This window comes from Scyliorhinus torazame, chromosome 23, assembly GCF_047496885.1.
Source record: "Scyliorhinus torazame isolate Kashiwa2021f chromosome 23, sScyTor2.1, whole genome shotgun sequence".
NCBI classification, from domain to species: Eukaryota; Metazoa; Chordata; class Chondrichthyes; order Carcharhiniformes; family Scyliorhinidae; genus Scyliorhinus; species Scyliorhinus torazame.
In genome coordinates, this window is record NC_092729.1 from 37,314,047 (window position 1) to 37,324,199 (window position 10,153).

General features: G+C 47.0%; 2 long non-coding RNA genes across 3 annotated transcripts; one reads left to right on the top strand and one right to left on the bottom strand.

The window, feature by feature from the left end:
- Window positions 1-204: 204 nt before the first annotated feature.
- LOC140399583 (uncharacterized) lies at window positions 205-5,789 on the bottom strand. Its single transcript, XR_011937737.1, has 3 exons — window positions 5,729-5,789; window positions 4,136-4,252; window positions 205-2,038 (listed from the first exon to the last, which is right to left on the bottom strand). It is a non-coding gene; the product is annotated as an uncharacterized lncRNA (long non-coding RNA).
- Window positions 4,410-9,876, top strand: LOC140399584 (uncharacterized). 2 transcript variants are annotated; one of them, XR_011937739.1, is made up of 4 exons: window positions 4,410-4,495; window positions 5,794-5,821; window positions 9,104-9,202; window positions 9,306-9,876. It is a non-coding gene; the product is annotated as an uncharacterized lncRNA (long non-coding RNA). The 2 variants fall into 2 exon arrangements; XR_011937738.1 differs by lacking the exon at window positions 9,104-9,202.
- The last annotated feature ends 277 nt before the right edge of the window (window positions 9,877-10,153 follow it).

The following is a 10,153-nucleotide window of genomic DNA, read 5'->3' on the forward strand; positions in this document are numbered from 1 at the left end:
TCAAGCATGGAAAAGGATTGATCTCCGAGTTATGGACTGCCAAGTTTCCATCACTTGCTGGCATAAATGAGCTGGACTATTATCCTGTGTGGAGCCAGCCCCTTGTGTCCTCATTATGCCCTTTGTTCCAATCACTGTGGTTTGCAGGATGATTGCGGTTTAACGTGGAGTTAAGTGAAAGCAGGAGATATCTATCCCGCGATACAAGTTTAAAAAAACATTGTTTTACTTTATTGCAAATCTGGACAGAACCGTTTTAGTAAACAAAATACAGATATAAAAAACAATGATTGGCCCATTGACATTTTATGTGAGAAAGTCTGCAGAGTCGTATAAATGATCATAGAAACATTCAGTCCAAAAAGAGGCCATTCAGCCCTTCAATGCCCGTGCAATTAATCCCACCCCGGCTCTTTCCCGCATCTCCGCAGTGTTGCCTTTTAAAAGTATATCCAATTCCCTTTTGAAAGTTATTATTGAATTTGCTTCTTTTTACGCAGCACCATCCAGATCACAACTTGCTGTACAACAAGTACTCGTCTCATCTTCCCCTTTGTTTTTTTTAATCAATTATCTGAAATCTATGTGGTCACTCGGTTAATATATGCAACAGGCTTGATGGGCTGAGTGAGCTTGTCCTGGTCCTATCTGATATTGCATCAGAGAGGAATGAATAACAACAGCACCCAATTTACGAGGAAATCCAATATAAGCTGTTACAGAAACAAAACTCAATACAATCCTTTTCTAAGAAGTTTTCTGGTTCTCTTATTCGACTCCTATTTGCAAAAGAAAAATTACGCCACGAGGCATTGCTTGTCACTTTAATTGTGAGAGAAGGAAATGGAGCTTTATGTAAATTTACAAATTGAAACACTCGCTGTTAATCCAGGTCACCAATCTTCACAGCGAAAGACAAGTGAGCTCAGTCATTCCCCCGCGTGCCATTACAGCAAGCTTTGACCAATAAGTTGCACTGTGTCATTTGGGCGGCGCGGTAGCACAGTGGTTAGCACAGTTGCTTCACAGCTCCAGGGTCCCAGGTTCGATTCCCGGCTTGGGTCACTGTCTGTAGGGAGTCTGCACGTTCTCCCTGTGTCTGTGCCGTTTCCTCCGGGTGCTCCGGTTTCCTCCCACAGTCCAAAGGTGTGCAGGTAGACAGGCCATGATAAATTGCCCTTAGTGTCCAAAAAAGATTGGGTGGAGTTACGGGGATAGGGTGGAGGCGTGGGCTTAAGTGGGGCGCTCTTTCCAAGAGCCGGTGCAGACTCGATGGGCCAAATGGCCTCCTTCTGCACTGTAAATTCTATGATTAATCCATACTTTTGTTGGGACATGACGGGTTAAGGTTCAGGGTTCAGGAGTAGGAGAAAAGAAGATATTGAGGCGAGAGTGAATCTGGAGTTTTCAATCTCTGCGGAACTAGCAGATGGCCAGACGGCAGAAAGTGAGGAAACGTCACCGTTTTGAGGACTGGAAGATTCATTGGTTCATTGACAAGTTTCACAGAATGCAGATGGAGATGAAAAGGGTGGCAGATTTGGAGTAAGACTGATGTCCTGGCCAGCCTTTTCACTTTCTGTGCCTCAGATGTGTCCACATTAACTCTAAGCCAGGCTAATTGTTTAGTACTGTTACTTTAATAGGTGGGTTGGAAACCACACTCGGCGACAGGTCTTAGTGTCCAGCAAACCCAACCACACTTCTTCCAGAGGAAGCCTTCAGTTGGTTAATATGAAGACACGAGCGACACAGTTAGGAGTGACAAGTTGCAATGAAATGAGAATCTGGGCTTTGGTGAGATACCACCCCGACCTCCAGAAAAGCTTCAGTGCGGGTGGATTCTGATCTGGATTGTGCCGAACTACCAAACGGGAATCACATCTCGTTTCCCGCTGGAGACCACACCTAGAGATTTATTCGGAGAATTGCGCCCAATGTTCCTTCCTCTGATCACCATTAGCCACTTTGCACAGGGGAGCTTGTTTCATCTCTGCACATTGAGGACCGCACTTCATCTCAGGTCTTTGGAAGAACCCTGCACAAGGAAAAGTTTTCAAACATGTTATTACCTTTCCCCAAGTTCAACCCACCAAACCCCTTCTGCTGCCCTCGCCCCATCTTTTAAAAAATAAATTTAGAGCACCCAATTAAGGGGCAATTTAGCCTGGCCAATCCACTTACCAATCCACTTACCCTGCACATCTTTGGGTTGTGGTGATGGACAGTGACCCAGGGCCGGGATCAAACCTGGGACCTCAGCAGCGCAAGGCAGCAGTGCTAACCACTGCACCACCGTGCTGCCCGCTATTAGCCTTCTTTACCACCTGCTACACCTGCAAGCTTACCTTCAGCAACTGGTGCACAAGGCCACCAAGGTCCCGCTGCACACTCCCCTCTCCAAATTTACAACCATTCAGGTAGTAATCTGCCTTCCTGTTTTTGCTTCCAAAATGAATAACCTCACACTTATCAAAATTATGCTGCATCTGCCATTGATTTGCCCACTCGCCCATCCTGTCCATATCATGCTGTAGGATCTCTGCATCTTGTCACAGTTCACCCTCCCACCCAGCTTGGTATCATCTGCAAACTTTGAGCCATTACATTTTGTGCCCTCATCCAAATCATTACCATATATTGTGAATAATTGGGATCCCAGCACCGATCCCTGTGGTACTCCACTAGTTACTGCCTGCCAATTTGAAAAGGACCCATTAATTCCTACTCTTTGTTTCCTCTCTGGCAGCCAGTTTTCTATCCACCTCAATACACTTCTCCCAATCCAATGCGCTTTAATCTTGCACAGTAATCTCTTCTGTGGGACTGAGTCAAACTGAAAGTCCAAATATACCACATCAACTGGTTCCCCCTTGTCAACTGTACTGGTTACATCTTCAAAGAATTCCAATAGATTTGTCAAGCATGATTTCCCCTTCATAAATCCATGCTGACACTGACTGATCCTGCCACTGCTTTCTAAATGTTCCACTATAAAGTCTTTGATAATAGATTCAAGAATTTTCCCCACTACCAATGTTAGGCGTACTGGTCTATAATTCCCAGCTTTCTCTCTACCTCCCTTTTTGAATATTGGAGTAACATTAGCTACCCTCCAATCTGCAGAGACTGTTCCAGAATCCTGGAAGATGACCACCAATGCATCCACTATTTCCAGAGCCACTTCCTTAAGCACTCTGGGATGTAGATTATCCGGCCCTGGGGATTTATCCGCCTTCAATCCCAACAATTTTCCCAGCACCATCTCCCTCAGTTATTCACTCTCACTAAAGAAGTAGGTTAACTGGATGTCATTATTAACTACTAGATCTATGTACACATGTACTATAAAGACTGTGAGCTACCTCCATGCTTAGGTCCATTCCTTTTTTTTTTTAATTTAGAGTACCCAATTCATTTTTTCCAATTAAGGGGCAATTTAGTGTGGCCAATCCACCTAGCTTGCACGTTTTTGGGTTGTAGGGGCGAAACCCACGCCAACGCGGGGAGAATGAGCAAACTCCACACGGACAGTGACCCAGAGCGGGAGCGAACCTGGGACCTCGTCGCCGTCAGGCCGCAGTGCTATCCACTGCGCCACCGCGCTGCCCCTGCTTAGATCCATTCCTGTCTCCACTCGACACCAATACTGATCCTGGGTCTGCGTCATGTGCCTTGGGTGGTACTGTACTCAGTCCCACATTAATCACATATATGCCAGACCCTTATATTACAACCCCTCCCCTAACCCCATTCCTTTCTTTATTTGTTCATGGGATGTGCCCATTTGCTGGCCTCCCTAATTGGTCTTGAACTGAAGGGCAGTTACGAGTCAACCACATTGCTGTGGATCTAGAGTCACATGTGGGCCAGACCAGGTAAGGACGGCCTTACCTAAAGGGCATTGGTGAACCAGATGGGTTTTTACAGTTGCAGTTGACAATGGTTTCATGGCCATCATTAGACTCTCAATTCGAGATTTTTAAATTGAATTCAAGTTTCAACATCTGCCGTGGTGAGTTTCGAATGAGGTTCCCAGAGCATTACTCTGGGTCTCTGGATTACTAATCCAGTGACAATACCACTACATTATTGGGTATTAATCCGTCGCTACTTCTTCTTTGACTCAACTTACAATTAACTGCACGTATAGCATATGCACAACCCCAAGCAAAAGCAGAAAATACAGATCAAAATGATGAACCAGGTGTAATCTTCTTGTTTGGGACAGGGTTTATGACCACAATCGTACCTGTAAGGGAATTAAGATAAAATCGGAATTAATTCCAATATTAAGAATGATAGGAATGTGAAGCACAGAAACGAAGATGGCATTAGTCCATCAACCCAATCCACTGATAGCCCATGTACTGTCCACCTGATCGTGAATTTTATCCTCATTTTTATCTTGCTGCAGAAGGAGCTCTGCTGAACCGGACCCTCTTGGCCAACGGGAATGAAAAGAATCTCCAGAATATTCACCCCTCCTCACTATGTAAGCCTGATTCTGAGGCTCGCCAATCATTTCTTCAGATTCCTGTGTGTAACAAGCTCACTTCTGGGTCAGAAAGAGTTTAGCCCCACTCCAGAACTTGAGCACATAGACTCATGTGATACCTGCAGTGCAGAAGGAGGCCATTCGACCCATCGAGTTAGCACCAACCCTCTGAAAGAGTCCACTCCCACTCCCTATCCCCGTAACCCCACCTAACCCTTGGACACTAATGGGTAATTTAACATGGCCAATTCACCTAACCTGCACATCTTTGGACTGTGGCAGGAAACCGGAGCAGTCGGAGGAAACCCACGTTTACACGGGAAGAACGTGCAAACTCCACACAGTCACCTAAGGCCGGAATTGAATCCGGGTCCCTAACGCTGTGAGGCAGCAGTGTTAGCCACTGTGCCACCCCTAATCCTGCCCATGATCCAGGCTAATACTCCAGGTGCAGTACAGAGGGAGAGCCGCCCTGTTGGAGCAGCAACCTTTCGGATGCGATGTTAATCCGAGGCACCGTATGCTCCCTCAGTCCGGATCCCATGGCATAATTTTGAAGAAAGGAGGAGGGGTTTTCCATCTCCTTGACTGATATTTATCCTTTGACCGAGGGCAGCACGGGTGGCAGTGGTTAACATTGCCGACTCACAGCGCCGAGGCCCCAGGTTCGATCCCGGCTCTGGGTCACTGTCCGTGTGGAGTTTGCACATTCTTCCCGTGTTTGTGTGGGTTTCGCCCCCAAAACCCAAAGATGTGCAGACTAGGTGGATCGGCCACGCTAAATTGTCCCTTAATTGGAAAAAAAATGAATTGGGGACTCTAAATTTCTTTTAAAACTTTATCCTTTGACTGACATCAGGAAAACAGATCACATGACCATTATCACAATGCTCTCGGTGGGATCTTGCTGTGCGTACATTATGACAGTGAATGCGCTTCAAAAAGATGTCATTGGCTTTAAAGCACTTTGGGAAGTCCTGAGGACCGATATTAATACAAATGTTTCTTTCTTTGTATCTTATCTTCCAGCAGAGTGATAGAGCACAGAAGGTGGCCATTCAGCCCATCGTGTTTGTGCTTGGGTTCTGAGGGAGAGCCCCTCCTTCCCCAATCCTCTTACTTTATCCCCAGTGACCTGTCCGATTTGCTTTTTCAAATATTTTTTCCAAATCTGCACGTCTCTGAGCCTTTGGCATTTATAAAATTGTGTATAAAAAGACCCACTCTTACTGTTGTGAATTCAGCCATGAGTTACGATCAACCAACTGATCAACCTCTCTCTGTTTCTTCTGCAGATCATCTAGCAAAAGAGAAATTGAAATGGTAAGTGTCAGTCCCATTTTTAAAACTGGGATGTTGGCGTCGCTGGTTAGGCCAGTATTTATTGTCCATCCCTAGTTGCCCTTCAGAAGGTGGTGGTGAATTGCTTTATTGAACCGCTGCAGTCCCTGAGTTGTAGGCACACCCACTGTGCTGTGAGATAGGCAGTTCCATGATTTTGACCCAGCGACAGTGAAGGAACAGCGATATATTTCCAAGTCAGGATGGTGAGTGACATGGAGGGGAATCTCCAGGTAATGGGGTCCCCAGGTATCTGCTGCTCTTGTCCTTCTAGATAGCAGTGGTTGTGGGTTTGGAAGGTGTTGTCTCAGGAACAAAGAACAAAGAACCTTGGTGAGTTCCTGTAGCGCACCTTGTAGATGGTACACACGGCTGCAACTGTTCGTTGGTAGTGGAGGGTTTGAATGTTTGTGGAAGGGGGAGCAATCAAGCGGGCTGCTTTGTCCTGGATGGTGTCAAACTTCTTGAGTGTTGTTGGAGCTGCACTCATCCAGGCAAGTGGAGAGTCTTCCATTACACTCCTGACTTGTGCCTTGTAGATGGTGGACAGGCTTTGGGGTGGGAGGGGGGTGGTTCAGGAGGTGGGTTACTTAGCGCAGAATTCCTAGCCTTTGACCTGCCCTGGTAGCCACAGTATTAATATGGCTAGTCCAGTTCAGTTTCTGATCAATGGTAACCCCCAGGATGTGGATTGTGGGGGATTCAGCGATGGTAATGCCATTGAATGTCATGGGGCGGTGGTTAGATCCTCTCTTATAGGAGATGGTCATTGCCTGACACTTCTGTGATGCAAATGTAATTTGCCACTTGTCAGCTCAAGCCTGGATATTGTCTGGGTCTTACTGCATTTGGACATGGACTGCTTCATTATCTGAGGAGTTATGAATGGTGCTGAACTCAGCAAATCAGTAGTGCATCTTGTAGATGGTACACACGGCTGCCACTGTTCGTCGGTAGAGGAGGGTTTGAATGTTTGTGGAAGGGGGAGCAATCAAGCGGGCTGCTTTGTCCTGGATGGTGCAGTAATCAGCAAATATCCCCACTTCTGACCTTATGATGGAAGGGAGGTCATTGATGAAGCAGCTGAAGATGGTTATGCCGAGGACACTACCCTGAGGAACACCGCAGCTGAGATGATTGAACTTCAACCACCAGAACCATCTTCCTTTGTGCCAGGTATGACTCCAACCAGCGGAGAGTTTCCCCCTGATTCCCATTGGTCCCAGTTTAGCTAGGGCTCCTTGATGCCGCACTCGGTCAAATGCTGCCTTGATGTCAAGGGCAGTCACTCTCACTTTACCTCTGGCATTCAGCTCTGTAATCCATGTTTCAATCAAGGCTGTAATGCGGTCAGGAGCTGAGTGACCCTAGCAGAACCCAAACTGAGCTTTCATGAGCAGATTATTGATGAGTAAGTGCTACTCTATAGCTGTGTTAATGACTCCTTTCATCACTGGAGACAGACTGATAGAGCGGTACTTGGCTTGGTTGGAATTTTCCTGTTTCTTATATATAGGACACCTGGGCAGTTTTCCACATGGCCGGGTAGATGCCAGTGTTGCAGCTGTACTATACCAGCTTGGATAGGGGTGCGGCAAGTTCTGGAGCACATGTCTTCAGTACCATTGACAGCATACTGTCAGGGTCCATAGCCTTTACAGTATCCAGTGCCTTCAGCTGTTTCTTGATATCACGTGGAGTGAATCGTATTGGCTGAAGACTGACATATCTGATGTTGGGGACCTCCGGGAGAGATCGAGATGGGTCATTCACTCGGCTCTTCTGGCTGAAGATTGTTGCAAACGCTCAGACTTGTCTTTTGCACAGATGTGCTGGGCTCCTCCATCATTGAGGATGGGGATATTTGTGGAGCCTCCTCCTCCAGTGAGTTGTTTAATTGTCCACCATCATTCATGGCTGGATGTGTGTAGATGCCAGGTATGTCTAATACACCTAATATAGGTAAACGATAGCTGTTTAAGCTGATAGCGTAAATATTAAGCCCCAGTTTTAAATTAAGGATTAAAAACACATATTCTGCAAATTCATTTAATCATTTTGTCCAACACAACTTTTAGGTACATAGTTTTAAAGTAACACCGAATTCTTGTGTTTGTTTTGGAATCGCTTAGCTCTGTCTATTACTTGTTGCTTATGCTGTTTGGCACAGAGATAGTCCTGTGTTGTAGCTTCACCAGGCTGACACTCCTTTTTCAGTATGCCTGATGTTGCTTCGGGCATGCTCTCCTGCACTCTTCATTGAACCAGTGTTGAACCCCTGGCTTGGTGGTAATAGTAGAGTGGGGAATATGCCGGGCATTGAGATTGCAGATTGTGGTTGATTACAATTGTGTTGCTGGTGGCCCACAGCGCCTCCTGGATGCCCAGTCTTGAGTTGCTAGATCTGTTCGAAGTCTATCCCATTTAGCACTGTGGCAGTGCCACGCAGCATGATGGAGGGTATCCTCAATGGGGAGTTGGGACTTTGTCTCCACAAGGACTGTGCGGTGGTCACTTCCACTGATACTGTCATGGACAGATGCATCTGCAGCAGGCAGATTGATGAGGATGAGGTCAAGTATGTTTCTCCCTCTTGTTGGTTCCCTCCCCACCTGCTGCCCATCCCAGTCTAGCAGCTATCTCCTTTAGGACCCGGCCAGCTAGGTCTATGGTGGTACTACCGAGCCACTCTTGGTGATGGACATTGAAATCCCCCACCCAGTGCATATTCTCGCCCTTGCCATCCTCAATGCTTCCTCCAAGTGGTGTTCAACATGGAGGAGTACTGATTCGTCAGGTGATGGTGGCCGCTATGTGGTAATCAGCAGGAGGTGTCCTTGCCCATGTTCAACCTGAAGCCATGCGACTTCATGGGGTGCAGAGTTGATGTTGAGGACTCCCAGGACAACTCACTCCCGGCTGTATATCACTGTGCCGTAACCTCTGCTGGGTCTGTCCTGCCAGTGAGACAGGACATACCCAGGAATGGTAATAGTGGTGTCTGGGACATTGTTTGTAAGGTACGATTCTGTGAGTATGACTGTTAGGCTGTTGCTTGATGAGTCTGTGAGACAGCTCTCCCAACCACCCAGTCCATAATGCGAACATATCTCCCATCCATTAACTCTGTCTGCACCTCCTGCTACCCAGACGTTAGTAAGGAGGACTTTTCAGGATTGGCAGGGCTGCGTTTGCCTGGTTCTGGTGGCTGGTTCAATGCCGGGGGGGTCTGTCCAGTTTCATTCCTTTTTTCTGTTTTCGTAGTGGCTGAATACAATTGAGTGGCTTGCTAGGCAATTTCAGAGGGCATTTAAAAGTCAAGCACATTGCTGTGGGTCTGGAGTCAAATGTAGGCCAGACCAGGTAAGGATGGCAGATTTCCTCCCCAAAGGACATCAGTGTACCAGATGGGTTTCTACGACAATTGACAATGGTTTCATGGTCATTATTACACTTTTAATTCCAGATATTGTATTGAGTTTAAATTCCATCCTGCTGTGGTGGGATTCGAACCCGGGTCCCCAGATCATTATCATGGGTCTCTAGATTACTCGTCCAGCAACTAATCCAGCGGCCCAAGACCGTAAGAAGCTATGGAGAGTTGTGAACACCGCCCAGTCCATCATGCGAACATATCTCCCATCCATTGACTGTGTCTACACCTCCCGCTGCCTTGATAAAGCGGGCAGCGTAATCAAAGACCCCTCCCAAAGAGGGTTATTCCCTCTTCCAATCTCTTCCATTGGGCAGGAAATGCAAAAGTCTGAGATCAGATTCACAAACAGCTTCTTCCCCGCTGTTACTACACTCCTGAATGACCCTCTTATGGACTGAACTGATCTCTCCACGCATGTTCTCTACTGACTAGAATTACACTGTGTGTGCTTCACCCGATGTCTATGTCGATGTATTTGCATTTTGTATTTTTCGTGTGTCCTACGTTTTTCATGTATGGAACGATCTGTCTGGACTGTACGCAGAACAATACTTTTCACTGTACCTCGGTACACCTGACAATAAACTCTGTTTTCATTGCGTGTTTGACCCTGAATTCAAAACACAATTGCTCCCTTGTATTGTTTTTGCTCCTCCCCTCCCCTCTACTGAATGGTGTTGGGACCCCCGATGTCTGGCTGAAATGTGGGCGCTGGGTTTCTGACCAGCAGGGCCGCCTCAGAAATGTTACTGCAAGCGGCGTCCTTATTGGCTGCCTGCAGGCTCGCCGCACAGTGATGGGATCTCCATGTGCCTGGCCCAATCAAAGGGCTGGCAGCTCTGAAGCCAGCCCCCACCCAGAGTTCGGCGCAGCTGAGC